This window comes from Cavia porcellus, unplaced genomic scaffold (genome assembly GCF_034190915.1).
Source record: "Cavia porcellus strain 051 isolate PalLab524CR breed Dunkin Hartley unplaced genomic scaffold, mCavPor4.1 scaffold_27, whole genome shotgun sequence".
NCBI classification, from domain to species: domain Eukaryota; kingdom Metazoa; phylum Chordata; class Mammalia; order Rodentia; family Caviidae; genus Cavia; species Cavia porcellus.
Window position 1 is genome coordinate 51,939,741 of NW_026947510.1, and position 15,539 is coordinate 51,955,279.

The 15,539-nt window shown below is 36.0% G+C and overlaps 1 long non-coding RNA gene across 1 annotated transcript in view; it reads left to right on the top strand.

Moving 5' to 3' along the window:
* The first annotated feature begins 7,675 nt into the window (after window positions 1–7,675).
* The window catches only part of LOC134473453 (uncharacterized), a 68,391-nt gene continuing 60,527 nt past the window's right edge, over window positions 7,676–15,539 (top strand). The window contains exon 1 of the long non-coding RNA XR_010043650.1: window positions 7,676–7,902. This is a non-coding gene — a long non-coding RNA (uncharacterized LOC134473453). The remainder of the gene's footprint in view (window positions 7,903–15,539) is intronic.

A 15,539-nucleotide genomic window follows, 5' to 3' on the forward strand; every position in this document is an offset into this window, starting at 1 on the left:
TTTCACAATGTTGGTTTTTCCTAGCCAAGAGCAAGGAAGAACATCCTTCCATTTTCTAATATCCTCTTCAATTTCCTTTTTTAGTGTAGTGTAACTTTCAGCATATAGATTTTTTACATTCTTGGTTAGGTTGATTCCTAAGTATTTCATTTCTTTAGATGCTATTGTGAAGGGCAATATTTCCATAATTTCTCTCTTGGTGAGTTTTTTGTGTGTTACAGGAATGCTATTGATTTCTAAGCACTGACTTTGTATCCAGCTACATTCCTGAATTTGTCTATTACTTCTAGAAGTCTCTTAATGGAATTTTTTGGATCTTCTATAAAAAGTATCATGTCATCTGTAAATAGTGATAATTTAATTTCTTCCTTTCCTATCTTTATTCTTTTTATTTCTCTCTCTTATCTGATTGCTCTGGCTAGTTTTTCCAGAACTATTTTGAATAGAAGTGGTGATAATAGACATCCTTGTCATGTTCCTGATTTTAAAGTGAAAGCTTTCAGTTTTGCTCCATATAGTATAATGTTGGCTGTTGTTTGTTATTGATGGCCTTTATAAGATTGAGGTAGACAACGTGCATTCTGAGTTTCTGAAGGGTTTTTATCATGAACTTGTGTTGGACTTCATCAAAAGCCTTTTCTGCAACTATTGAGATGACCATGTGGTTTTTGGTTTTGGCTTTGTTAATGTGGTGTATTACATTTATTGATTTGTATGTGTTAAAATATCTGTGCATTCCTGGGATGAATCCCACTTGGGCATGATGTATAATCTGCTTGAGGATTTGCTGCATTCTATTTGCCAGTATTTTATTCAGAATCTTTGCATCACTGTTCATTAGTAGACTGGCCTATAGTTCTCCTATGGTTGAGTCTTTCTCTGTTGTTGGTATAAGAGTAAAACTTACCTCCAGTAATGACTTAGGGAAGATTGCTTCCTTTTCAATTTCATTGAAAAGTTTGAGAAATATTAGCATCAAATCATCTCTAAATTTCTTGTAGAATTCCATCAGGACCTTGGCTTTTCTTTCTTGATAAGTTTTTCATTACATTTTCAATTTCAATTGCTGATACTGGGTTATTTAAAATTGCTGTATCTTCTTGGTTGAGCTTTGATAGTTCATATGTTTCTAGAAATCTGCCCATTTCCTCTGTGTTTTCCACTCTATGTGAGCAGAGATTTTCTTTTTTTTTAATTTTTTTATTTTTTTTTTATTTAAGAGGAAAAAGAGAAAAACACAAAACAAAACAAAGCAGTGTAAGGTTACATATAATACAGAACTACAAAAACAAGCATAACAGTAAGAAATCACCTGTTAATAGATTACATATTATCATCTTGGAAATAGTTGCTCAAATCACAGTATCAAAGAATACAAAGTAGACATTCAAACAGAGAGACTACAAACAGCTGTGTTCAATGATCCAAAAACATTAATATAGTCAGCTATTCAACATCCCTATACACACTTGCTGTTATATCCGTTAGAGCTCTTTTTTCCCCTTCCTCTCTTTTTACAACAAAATTTACACATTTTAGATTTTATTACTCCTTAGTTCTTATTACTTTTGGGGGGGGAGAATAAAGTCAAATATGGCAGAACAAAGCTGTCAGTGAAAACCAAGGATAGACTTAGCACATGATGTAGAACAGAGTATACGGTTATTAACAATAGTTATCAACGTTGTCTCTTGTTTCCTTAAAAAGATTTGTCTATCTCATTAGATATTATAAAGTTGGACAAAACAGTAGAGAACAAGACCAATAAAACTTAGACATTGTAAACATTACAGGACTTCCAAAGGAGACAATAGTCAAACCAGAATGGGCATCTTAGTGAATCTTACTGCCTTCAAAGTAGTTGCCTATACCCTCGGACCTGATACTATCCCACAGAATGGAACAGAGTCTAATCAGTCAAAACAAGATCGTGGGAGCATTACAGGACTTCAAAACAAGTTAATGGGAAATCGAAAAGAGTTACTATTATATATCCTAATTTTTTAAATTTTTCCCTTAATTAAAATAAACATAAGAAATAACTAAATAATTTTTTTAAAGAATAATAGTTACCATAGTGTCTGTCTTTTTCCTTGAGATATTTGGATAAAACTTCATATACTATAGCTTCAAATATTTCCATATCAAGAAGCCCGGAATAAAGCCTTTCTAATTAATAAGTGAAAATTTTATAAGGCTTCAAGGCCACATAATGGGGAATCATGATTGCCACATATTTTCATATATTTGAATCATTACTTACATTAGGGAAACTATTCGGTATTCATACATGCGAGATTGATTTATTTCACTTATGAGTATGGTCTCAAGCTGCGCCCATTTATTGATAAATATCTCAATGTGATCCTTCTTTATAGCTGAATAATATTCCATTGTATAGAAATACCACAACTTTTTTATCCATTCCTCAGTTGATGGACACTTGGGTTGTTTCCAAGATCTGGCGATTACAAATTGTGCTGCTATAAACATAGGTGCACATAAATCACTGTGGTATGATGCTTTCAGTTCTTCTGGGAATATGCCTAGAAGTGGAATAGCTGGAATAAATGGGATTTCCAATCCCAACTTTTTGAGAAACCTCCAGACAGACCTCCACAAAGGCTGTACCAGTCTACACTCCCACCAACAGTGCAGGAGAGTTCCTTTTTCCCCACATCCTCTCCAGCATTTGTTGTTGTTGGTTTTCTTGATCCTGGCCATTCTTTCAGGAGTGAGATGGAATCTCAGTGTGGTTTTAATTTGCATTTCTCTGATGAACAATGATGATGAGCATGTTTTCATATATTTATTTGCCATTTGCATTTCTTCATCTGAGAATTGCGTATTCATCTCAGATGCCCATTTTTGGATTGGATCTTTGAATTTTGGAGGTCTGAGTTTTTTTAATTCTTTATATGTTTTAGACAAGAGTCCCTTGTCTGAGAGAGAGTTCACTAAAATCTTTTCCCAGTTTGTGGGTTTTCTTTTCACTATGCTGGAGATTTCTTTTGACATGCAGAAACTTTTTAATAAGATGTGGTCCCAGTTATTGATTCTGGGAAGTGTTTCCCGTGCGGTTTGAGTCCTGTTCATGAATTCTCTACCTACTCCTATGTCTCCAAGGTTTCTACCCACTTTGTCTTCCAATAGATTTAGTGTTTCTGTTTTAATATTCAGATCTTTGACCCATTTAGATTTTAATTTAGTACATGGTGATAGACATGGGTCTAGCTTTAGTTTTAGGCAAATGGAGAGCCAGTTTTTCCAGCACCATTTATTAAAGAGACTGTCGTTCTTCCAGTGAACCTGCTTGGCTCCTTTATCAAAGATAAGGTGGTTGAGTGTGTTCGTAGTTGTGGTTGTATCTTCTAATCTATTCCATTGATCTTCGCCTCTGTTTTGATTCCAATACCATGTTGATTTTACTACTGTTGCTTTGTAGTATAATTTCAAGTCAGGGATTGTGATGCCTCCTGCTTTGCCTTTGCTGCTTAGAATTGCCTTTGCGATTCTAGGTCTCTTCTGGTTCCAGATGAAATTTAGGAGTGATTTCTCTAGATCTATAAGGTATGTTGATGGTATTTCTATTGGGATTGCATTGAATCTGTATAAGAGTTTTGGGAGAATGGCCATCTTCACAATGTTTGTTCTTCCTATCCATGAGCAAGGGATGTCTTTCCATTTTCTGAGATCATCTTCAATTTCCTTTTTCAGTGTATTATAGTTTTCACTGTATAAGTCTTTCACTTCTTTCGTAAGAGTAATTCCTAAATATTTCATTTTTTTGCTTGCTAATGTGAATAGTCCAGTTTCTCTTATTTCCCTCTCTGTAATTTTGTTGTTCGTGTATAGGAATGCTATTGATTTCTGAGTATTGATTTTGTATCCAGCCACATTACTGAATTTATTTATTGTATCTAAGAGTATTTCAATGGAGTTTAGGGGGTCTTCTATGTAGAGTATCATGTCATCTGCAAACAATGATAACTTAACTTCTTCTTTTCCTATCTTTACCCCTTTTATTTCTCTTTCTTGCCTAATTGCTCTGGCTAGTACTTCCAGTACTATATTAAATAGGAGTGGTGATAAAGGACATCCTTGTCTTGTGCCTGATTTTAAAGTAAAGGCTTTCAATTTTTGGCCATTTAGAATGATGCTGGCTGTTGGTTTGTCATAAATGGCCTTTATTATATTGAGGTAAAGACCATCTATTCCAATTTTCTGTAGAGTTTTTATGATGAATAAATGTTGGACCTTATCGAAGGCTTTTTCTGCATCTATAGAAATGATCATGTGATTCTTATTTTTGGCTTTATTGATATGGTGGATTACATTTATTGATTTGCGTATGTTGAACCATCCTTGCATTCCTGGGATGAATCCCACTTGGTCATGGTGTATAATCTTCTTGATGATTTGCTGGATCCTATTTGCCAATATTTTATTGAGGATTTTTGCATCTGTGTTCATTAGGGAGATTGGTCTATAGTTCTGTTTTTTAGTTGGGTCTTTCTCAGGTTTTGGTACTAGAGTAATATTTGCTTCCAGGAACGACTTAGGAAGGATTGCTTCCCTTTCAATTTCATTGAACAGTTTGAGGAGTGTCGGCATTAGGTCTTCTTTGTATTTCTTGTAGAATTCTGCAGTGAATCCATCTGGGCCTGGGCTCTTCTTGGTGGGTAAGGACTTAATTACATTTTCAATTTCAGTAACAGAGATTGGGTTATTCAACAGTTTTACATCCTCTTGATCTAGCTTTGGCACTTCATATGCTTCTAAGAATCTGTCTATTTCTTCTGTGTTATCAAACTTTTGAGAGTAGAGGTTTTCGAAGTAGGTGTTGATGATCTTCTGTATTTCTATTGGGTCTGTAGTGATTTCTCCTTTTTCATTTCTTATTGCATGAATTTGAGCTTTTTCTTCCCTTTTTTAAATAAGGTTGGCTAGGGGCTTATTGATTTTATTTATTCTTTCAAAGAACCAACTCTTTGATTTGTTGATTCTTTGGATTGTTTTCTTAGTCTCTATTGCATTGATTTCTGCTCTGATTTTTATAATTTCCTCTCTTCTTTTGGCTTTGGGCTTGACTTGCTCTTCTTTTTCTAGCTGTTTGAGGTGTAGCATCAAGTTATTTATTTGTATTCGTTCTGTTTTCCTGATGTGGGAACTCAGTGCAATAAATTTTCCTCTCAGAACGGCTTTCATTGCATCCCACAGATTCCGGTAAGTTGTATCTGCATTTTCATTTTCTTTTAGGTATTGTTTAATTTCTTCTTTAATTTCTTCTGTGACCCACTGATTACTCAAGAGTGTGTTATTCAGTTTCCATGTGTTTGTGGGATTTTTGCAGTATCTTTTATCATTAATTTCTAATTTCAGAGCGCTATGATCCGATAACATGCAAGGGATGATTTCAGCTCTTTTGCACTTGTTTAAATATGTTCTGTGAGCTAATATATGGTCTATTTTAGAAAATGATCCATGTACTGCTGAGAAGAATGTGTATTCTGATGTTGTTGGGTGGAACATCCTGTATATGTCTATCAAACCCATTTGTTCACAGGTATGATTCAGTTCTGTTATTTCTTTGCTCATTTTCTGTCTGGTTGATCTGTCCCTTGGTGTCAATGGCGTATTAAGGTCTCCTGTTACAATTGTGTTACTGATAATTTGAGTTTTCATTTCTGTTAATAATTGTTTTATATAACTTGGTGCTCTGGAGTTTGGTGCGTATATATTTAAGATAGTTATCTCTTCCTCTTGGAGTTTTCCCCTTACAAGTATGTAGTGACCTTCTTTGTCCTTTATGGTTATTGTTGGTTTAAAGTTCACGTTGTCTGCAAACAGAATGGCTACTCCTGCCTTTTTCTGGATTCCTGCTGCATGAAGAATTGTTTTCCATCCTTTGACTTTCAGTCTGTGAGTATCCTTCTGGGTTAGATGGGTTTCCTGTAAACAGCATATGGTTGGATTTTGTTTCTTGATCCATTCTGCTAGTCTGTTTCTTTTGATTGGTGCATTGAGACCATTTACATTAATGGTTATTACTGTTAAATGCTGGTTAATTGTAGGAATGTTATCTCTCTGCTGTTGCATCTTTATCTTTCTGTTCTGTTTAATTATTTGCTTTGCTTAGTGGTTTTTTCCTTTGTGTATCTAAACTGTCTTTCAATATTTTTTGCAGGGTCGGTTTGGTGTTCATGAAGTTCTTCATCTGTTCTTTGTCATGGAAGTATCGTATTGCACCATCTATTTTGAATGATAGTTTTGCAGGATATATCAGTCTTGGTTGGAAATCATTTTGCTTTAGGATCTGGAATATTTCACTCCATGCTCTTCTTGACTTTATCGTTTGTGCTGAGAAGTCTGCTGTGATTCTGATAGGTTTTCCTTTATAAGTGATCTGTCTTTTCTCTCTGACAGCTTTTAGTAATCTATTCTTGTGTTGGATTTCTGGGATGGTGATTATTATATGTCTGGGTGTAGTTTTATTTTGGTTATGACTGTTTGGAGTTCTATATGCTTCACTGATCTTGATGTCAGTTTCTGATCTCATGCTTGGGAAATTTTCAGCTATTACTTCTCTAAATATCCGCTTGACATCCTTTATGTTGTCTCCCTCTCTTTCATTAATCCCTATCATTCTTATGTTATTCTTCTTTGCATCGTCTTGCAGTTGTTGAATTGTTGTTTCCTGATTTCTTGTTATTTTCAAAAGATCTTTCCTTTCCTGTTCACTAGCTGCAATCATGTCTTCAAGGTCTGAAATTCTATCTTCACTTTCATTAAGGCGGTTTTTACAACTTTCAGTGGAGTTTTTTATTTCCTGTATATCTCTGTGCATCTGCATTATGTATTCTGTTTGTTTCTTATATTGCTCATCTAGGGATTCTATCTTTTTGTTTAGTTCCTCCAATTTTTTATCTGTGTTTTCTTTAGATATATTTAGAATCTCTTTCATTTCTTTTATCATTTCTTCTTTTATCTGGGAGATTATTTCGAGTTTGAATTTCTTTAAAGCTTCCTGGAGTTGTTTGTCAACTTCAGTAGCTATTATGTCCGATATATGAGGTGGATCGGATATATTTTCTTCTATATACATTGCTCCTAGGGTTTCCTGAGATGGGCTGGAGGTTTGAGGTTGTAATTTGGTCTTTCGTTTTGTCATTTTGTATATTTCTGTGTTTCAAGTGTTATTTGAAAGCTTCCTCAGGATCTGTTGAAAATCCCCTTCTATGCTTGGAGCTACTGAGCCTCTGACACCGCACTACCCCAAGCCATTGGGCCTGCAGAACCAGTGTCCCTCCTCTGCCTGCTCAGAACTCCGCAGTTCCAGACAAGCTGGGCCTCAGGGACACTGTGCGCCCACCTGCCCCTTGGAAGATTCACAGCTCTTCAATTGCAGCCGGGTTAGGGTGCTCTCCACAGGCCACAGTGCCTCAGGAGCCTGTGATCCCTCCCTGCTTGCAGAGATATCCACAGTCCTCTAGGCAAAGGAAGGGACTTCTGCAGGCACTCCAGATCCGCCCAGCTCCTCCTCTGCAGGCAGATGGCTAGGCGCGGCTGGGCTCGGGGGTTAGTGTAGGCCCGCCCATCCGTCAGGAGCTCAGCAGACTTCCAAGTGTAGCCGGGGGGGGGGGGGGGGGGGGGAGGCAGCTGTTGTGGCCTCTAACCCACTGCTCCACTTCACTGCACCCAGAAGCCTGGGGGGTCCGGAACAGTCTGAGATTTGGGCAGACTGTGCTGGGCACTCACCACAGGCTGAGGTGCCTCAGGAAGCTGCGATGCCTCCCTGCTTGCAGAAGTATTCAGTCCTTCAGACAAAGGAACGGGCTTCTGCAGGGACTCCGGATCCGCCCAGCTCCTCCTCTGCAGGAGATGTGAGCAGAGATTTTCACAGTAGGTATTTATGTCCTTTTGAATTTCCATAGAGTCTGTCATAATTTCCCCCCTTTTCAGTCCTTATTGTGTGAATTTGGATTTTTCGTTCTTTTTTCTTGATAAGGTTAGCTAGAGGTTTATCAATTTTGTTTATTCTCTCAAAAAAACAGCTTTTTGATTCATTAATTCTTTGTATTTTTTTAGTTTCAATTGCATTCATTTCTGCTCTACTCTTTACAATTCCCTCTCTTCTATGAGCTTTGGGTTTAACTTGCTCTTTTTTTTTTTCTAGAACCTTGAAATGAAGCATTAGGTTGTTTATTATGCTCATTCTGTTTTCTTGATATGACAGTTTATTGCTATGTATTTCCCTCATAAGATCACTTTCATTGCATCCCACAGATTGCAATGTTATTTCTGCATTTTCATTGAATTGTAGGTATTGCTTATTTCTTTTTTAATTTCATCTGTAGCCCACTGGTTGTTCAAAAGTTTCTTATTTAATTTTCATGTATTTATGCTGGTTTTGCAATTTCTTTTGTCATTAATTTCCAATTTAAATGTGCTGTGGTCAGATATGCATGGGATAATTTTAATACCTTTGCACTCACTTAAGAATGTTTTATGGGATATTATATGATCTATTTTGGCAAATGCCCCATGTGCAGCTGAAAAGAATGTGTTATTTGATGTGGTTGCCTGGAACACTCTGTAAACATCTACTAAGTCCAATTGCTCACAGGTATGATTCAGTTATATTATTTCTTTGTTGACTTTTTGTCTAGTTGATCTCTCTCTTTGTGACAATGGGCTGTTAAAGTCCCCTGTTATAACTGTGTTCTTGTGTATTTAGTTTTTCACGTCCATTAGTAACTGTCATATATAGTTGGGTGCTCCTGTATTTGGTGCATATATATTTACAATTGTTATTTCTTCCTCTTGAATTTTTCCACTAATTTGTATGTAGTGACCTTCTTTATCTCTTTTAGTTATTTTAGATTTGAAGTTCACATTGTCTGCAAATAGAATAGTTACCCCTGATTTTTTCTGGGTTCCTGTTGCATGAAATACTGTTTTCAATCCTTTGACTTTTAATCTATGAGTTTCCTTTTGAGTCAGATATGTTTCTTTTTTAAAATTTTTTTGTTTTACAGAGATTAAGAAGAAAGAAGACATAACAAAGCAGATATAACTTGCACAGATGTGTGCAAGTAACACAGCATTTTACCACAAGACAACTCAAAATTATCAGCAAATACCATAGTGTCTCTTCCTTTGAAATAGTTGAGCATAGTTTCATATACAATAGTATCAAGTATAACAAAAGAGTATAAAATCATTCAAGAAAATGAATGCCTTACAATGCTTTCAGAACCAATTTGCAGAGAATGAACAATGGCTACTATATTATCTCATTTTACATAGAAAATTTATTTATATTATCACACATAAAGGCAACAGAAAAACAAAAGCATAGTAGGATTTCAGAGTAAGATGATACTACATCAGCTCTGGCTATTATAATGCCTTCTTTCCTTTAAAAGAGCTCCTATACTATCACAGATAATAAAATCAAGCAAACTAGGATAAAACCATTCCAATTAATGAATGCAGACATTATAAGGCAGTGTAATTGGGAATCATGATTGTTATAAACTCTTATGTACCCTCACCATTTCTTACACTATAGAGACAATTCGGTATTTATACATGGGAGTTTGATTTGTATTGCTAATGAATATGGTCTCAAGTTGTATCCATTTATTTATAAACATCTCAAGGTGATCCTTCTTTATAGCTGAGTAGTACTCCATTGTATAAAAATACCACAACTTTTTTACCCATTCTTCAGTTCATGGATACTTAGGTTATTTCCAATATCTGGCTATTACAAATTGTGCTGCTTTAAACATGGCTGTACATCTATCACTGTGGTATGATGTTTTCAATTCTTCTGGGAATATGCCTAGAAGTGGAATAGCTGGAACAATGGGACTTCCAATCCCAGCTTTCTGAGAAATCTCCAGAGTGACCTCCACAATGGCTGCACCAGTCTACACTCCCACCAACAGTGCAGGAGAGTTTCCTTTTCCCCACAGCCTCTCCATCATTTGGTAGTTTTGGTAGTTTGGTAGTTTTCTTGATCCTGGCCATTCTTTCAGGAGGGAGATGAAATCTCAAAGTGGTTTAACTTGCATTTCTCTAATGAGTAATGATAAAGAACATTTTTCATGTATTTATTTGCCATTTTTTTGTATTTCTTCATCTGAGGACTGTGTATTCATCTCAGATGTCCATTTTTGGATGGGGTCTTTGGATTTTGGGGTCTGATTTTTAAAAATTCTTTATATGTTTTAGACAGAAGTCCTTTGTCTGAGGGACAGTTCACTAAGATTTTTTCCCAGTTTGTGGGTTTTCTTTTCACTATGCTGGAGATTTCTTTTGACATGCAGAAACATTTTAATAAGAGGTGTTCCCAGTTATTGATTCTAGGAAGCATTTCCGATGTGGTTTGATTGCTGTTCATGAATTTTCTTCCTACTCCTATGTCTTCAAGATTTTTACCTAATTTATCTTCCAACAGAGTTAGTGTTTCTGTTTTAATATTCAGATCTTTGATCCATTTAGATTTAATGTAGAATATGGTGATAGGCATGGGTTGAGTTTTAGTTTTCAGCATGTGGAGAGCCAGTTTTTCCAGCACCATTTATTAAAGAGTCTGTCCTTCTTCCAATGAAACTGTTTGGCCCCTTTATCAAAGAAAAAATGGTTGAGTGTGTTGGTATTGTAGTTGTATGTTCTAACCTATTCCATTGATCTTTGGCTCTGTTTTTATTCCAGTACCATGTTGACTTTATTACACTTTCTTTGTAGTATAACTTCAAGTCAGAGATTGTGATGCCTCCTGCCTTGCCTTTGCTGGTTAGAATTGTTTTGCTCTTCTAGTTTTCTTCTGGTTCCAGATGAATTTTAGGAGTGATTTCTCTAGATCTATGAGGTATGTCTATGGTATTTTCATTGGGATTGCATTGAATCTGAATAACAGATTTGGGAGAATGGCCATTTTTATGATATTTATTCTTCCTATCCATGAGCAAGGGATGTCTTTCTATTTTCTGAGGTCCTCTTCAATTTCTTTTTCAGGGTATTATAATTTTCCCTGTATTCTTTTACTACTTTTGTGAGATTAATTCATAAGTATTTCATGTTTTTTTTTTTTGGATGCTAGTGTGAAGGGTGTGGCTTCTTTTATTTCTTTCTCAGTGATTTTGTTGTTAGTGTGTAGAAATGCTATTGATTTGTGAGTATTGATTTTGCTTCCAGCTGTATTACTGAATTTATTTATTATATGTAGGGGTCTTTCAATGGAGTTTTGCGGGTGTTCTATGTAGAGTATCATGTCATCTGCAAATAATGATAATTTAACTTCCTCTTTTCCTATCTTTACCTGTTTTCTTTCTCTCTCTTGTCTCATTACTCTGGCTAGTATTTTCAGTACTGTGTTAAATAGGAGCGGTGATAAGGAACATCCTTGTCTTGTGCCTGATTTTAAGGTAAAGGCCTTCAGTTTTTGACCATTTAATATGCTGGCTGTAGGTTTGTCATAGATTATCTTTGTCATATTGAGTTAAAGGCCTTTATCTTATTGAGGTAAAGATCATCAATTCCACTTTTCTGTAAGGTTCTTATTACGAATGAGTGTTACACCTTATCAAAACCTTTTTCTTCATCTATAGAGATGATCGTGTGATTCTTGCTTTTGGCTTTATCGATATGGTGGATTACATCTATTGACTTACATATGTTGAACCATCCCTGCATGCCTGGGATGACTCCCACTTGGTCGTGGTGTATAATCTTCTTGATGATTTCCTACATCCTGTTTGCCAATATTTTATTGAGGATTTTTGCTTCTGTGTTCATAAGGGAGATTGGCCTTTAGTTTTCTTTTTTAGTTGGGTCTTTCTCTGATTTTGGTACTAGAGTTATATTTGCTTCCAGGAATGACTTACGAGGAATTGCTTCCCTTTCGATTTCATTGAAGAGTTTGAGGAGTGTCAGCATTAAGTCTTCTTTGTATTTCTTGTAGAAGTCTGCAGTGAATCTGTCTGGGTTTGGGCTCTTCTTTGTAGGTAGGGACTTAATTACATTTTCTATTTCATTAATAGAAATTGGGTTATTCAGCAGTTTTGCATCTTCTTGACTCAGCTTTGGTACTTCATGTGTTTCTAGGAATCTGTCTATTTCTTCTGTGTTATTGAACCTACGAGAGTAGAAGTTTTTGAAATAGGTGTTGATGATCTTCTGTACTTCCAAAGAGTCTGTAGTGATTTCACCTTTTCCATTCCTTATTGCATGAATTTGAGCTATTCTTTCCTTTTTAAAATAAGGTTGGCTAGGGGCTTTTCAATTTTATCTATTCTTTCAAAGAACCGTCTCTTTGATTCATTGATTTTTTGGATTGTTTTCTTAGTCTCTATTGTATTAATTTTGGTTCTGATTTTTATAATTTCCTCCCTTCTTTTGGCTTTTTGCTTGACTTTCTCTTCTTTTTCTAGATGTTTGAGGTGTAGCAACAGGTTATTTGTATTTGTTTTTTTTTTTCCTGATGTGAGAACTCAGTGCAATAAATTTTCCTCTGAGGAATGCTTTCTTTGCATCCCACAGATTCTGGTAAGTTGTATTTGTATTTTTGTTTGCTTGTAGGTATTTTCAATTTCTTCTTTAATTTCCTCTGTGACGCACTGATTGCTCAAGCATGTACTATTCAATTTCCATTTGTTTGTGGTTTTTTGCAGCTTCTTTTATCATTAATTTCTAGTTTCATTGTACTCTGATCTGATAACATGCATGGGATGATTTCAATTCTTCTGCATTGATTTAAATATTTTTGATGAGCTAGTATATGGTCTATTTTAGAGAATGTCCCACGTGCTGCTGTGAAGAATGTATAATGTGATGTTGTGGGATGGAACACTCTGTATATGTCTTCCAAGTCCATTTGTTCATAGGTGTGATTCAGTTCTATTATTTCTTTGTATCAATGGTGTGTTAAAGTCTCCTGTTATAATTTTGTTATTGTTAATTTGATTTTTCATTTCTATTAATACTTTGTATACCTGGGTGCTCTGGAGTTTGGTGCATATATATTTAAGATAGTTATCTCTTCCTCTTGAAGTTTTCCCCTAACCAGTATGTAGTGACCTTCTTTATCTATTAGGATATTTCTGGGTTTAAAGTTCACATTATCTGCAAACGAAATAGCTACCCCTGCTTTTTTTGGGGGGGGGGGGTTCCTGTTGTGTGAAGTATTGTTTTCCATCCTTCGACTTTCAGTCTGTGAATTTCCTTTTGGGTTAGATGGGTTTCTTACAGACAGCATATGGTTGGATGTTGTGTCTTGATCCATTCTGCCAGTCTGTTTCATTTAATTGGTGATTTGAGACCATTAATGGTTATAACTGTTATATATTGATTTATTGTTGACATATTATCTTTCTGCTGTTGTATCTTTATCTTTCCATTCTGTTTGGTTGTCTACCTTGCTTAGTGGTTTGTTCCTATGTGTATCTAGACTATTTATCAGTGTTCTTTGGAGGATTGGCTTGGTGTTCATGAAATTCTTCAGCTGTTCTTTGTCATGCAAGTATCTTATTTCTCCATCCATTTTGAAGGAAAGTTTTGCAGGGTACATCAGTATAGGTTGAAAATCATTTTCCTTTAGGATCTGAAATACTTCATGCTCTTCTTGACTTCATTGTTTGTGTTGAGAAGTCTTCTGCAATTCTGATAGGTTTTCCTTTATAAGTGATCTGTCTTTTCTCTCTGACAGCTTTTAGTATTCTATTCTTATGTTGGATTTCTGGGATAGTGATTTTATATGCCTGGATGTAGTTTTATTTCGGTTATGGCTATTTGGATTTCTATATGCTTCACTAATCCTAATGTAAGTTCCCATGCTCATGTTTGGGAAATTTTCAGCTATTACTTCTGTGAATAGCCTTTTGATATCTTTTGTGTTGTTGCCTTCTTTTCCGTTTATCCTTATTAATCTTATGTTGTTTTTCTTTGCATCATCTTGCAGCTGTTGAGTTGTTATTTCCTGATTCCTTTTTTTTTAAAAAGGTCTTTCTTTTCCTATTCACTAGCTGCAATCTTGTCTTCAAGGTCTGAAACTCTATCATCATTTTTGTTGAGTTGGTTTTGACAACTTTTGATAGAATTTTTGATTTCTTGTATATCTCTTTGATTCTGCTTCATGTATTCAGCTTGTTTCTTACATTGTTCATTCAGGTATTCTATCTTTTTGTTTTGTTCCTCTAATTTTTAAACTGTGTCTTCTTTAGATGTGTTCAGCATCTCTTTCATTACTTTTATCATTTCTTCTTTTACCTGCAAGATTATTTCTAGTTTGAATTCCTATTTAAGCTTGGAGTTGCTTCTTTATTTCAATTGCTATTATTATATGTATTTCAAGTGCATGATATGTATTTTCTTCTATGCACATGGCTCCTAAGCTTTCTTGGGATGGGCTGGAGGTTTGAGATTGCATTTTGGTCTTTTGTTTTGTCATTTTCCTATATTTCTGTGTTTCAAGTGGTTTTCTTAGGCTTCCCCTGGATGTGTTGGAAATCATCTCCTATGCCCTAGGTTCCTGGGACTGAATGGAGGTTGCTAAACATGTCATCAGGTCCTCCTGTGCCACTTTCAGTGTTCTGGGGAGCTGGACAGGAACCTAACCACTGTGGATGATGGGCTAAAGCTCTCTCTGGGCAAAGACCAATACCCTGGAACTCACTTCACCTGCTCTCAACTCCCATAATTGAAGAAGGTCTATGGGGGTAATCTACTCAGGCTGCAAAACCTCCCAAGGCTAGTCTAGTGTGCCTGGGCTCTGTACGGGTCCCTGAGTTCTGGAAGCAATGATCCCAGGCTTGAGATGGTGTGCAGACTCACCCCAGCTGCCACCTGAGTTTCTGGGTTTTGGGTTCCTGAGAAGGTTGCTGGGTGTGTCTTGCACAGGCCTGAAACCTGCTGGGTGAGTGCAGCCTAGTATGGCTGGGCTATGGGTGGGTCCTTGAGCTCTGGGAGCGATGATCTTAATACAGTCTCCTGGGCTCTGGATGGCGCGCGGACTCACCCCAGCCGCCAGCTGAGTTTCCCTAGATGTGTTTCTTGTATACAGCATATTGTGGGATCTTCTTTCTTGATCCATTCTGTCAGCCTATTTCTTCTGATTGGTGAATTGAGGCCAATGACCTTTTATGTATATCACTGATATGTACTGGCTTGACTTTGCCATGTTATGAACCAATTGTTTGATTTCTATTTCTTCCCATTATTTAATTGCTTGTCTTACCTAGTGGTTTCCTTCTGTTGTTGTTCTGGGGATTGTGGTCATTTTTATCCTCATCTAGTATGTCTTTCATTACTCTTTCTAGGGTTGGTTTGGTGGACATGAATTTCTTCAGTTGTTGTTTGTCATGGAAGTATCTTGTTTCTCCATTAATTTTGAAAGAAAGTTTTTCTGTTTACCTCAATCTGGATTGAAAGTTTCTTTCTTTCAGGGCTTGAAACATGTTATTCCAAGCTTGTCTTAACAGTTTATGCTGAAAAGACTGCTGTGATTCTAATAAACTTTCGTTGAGAGCTGA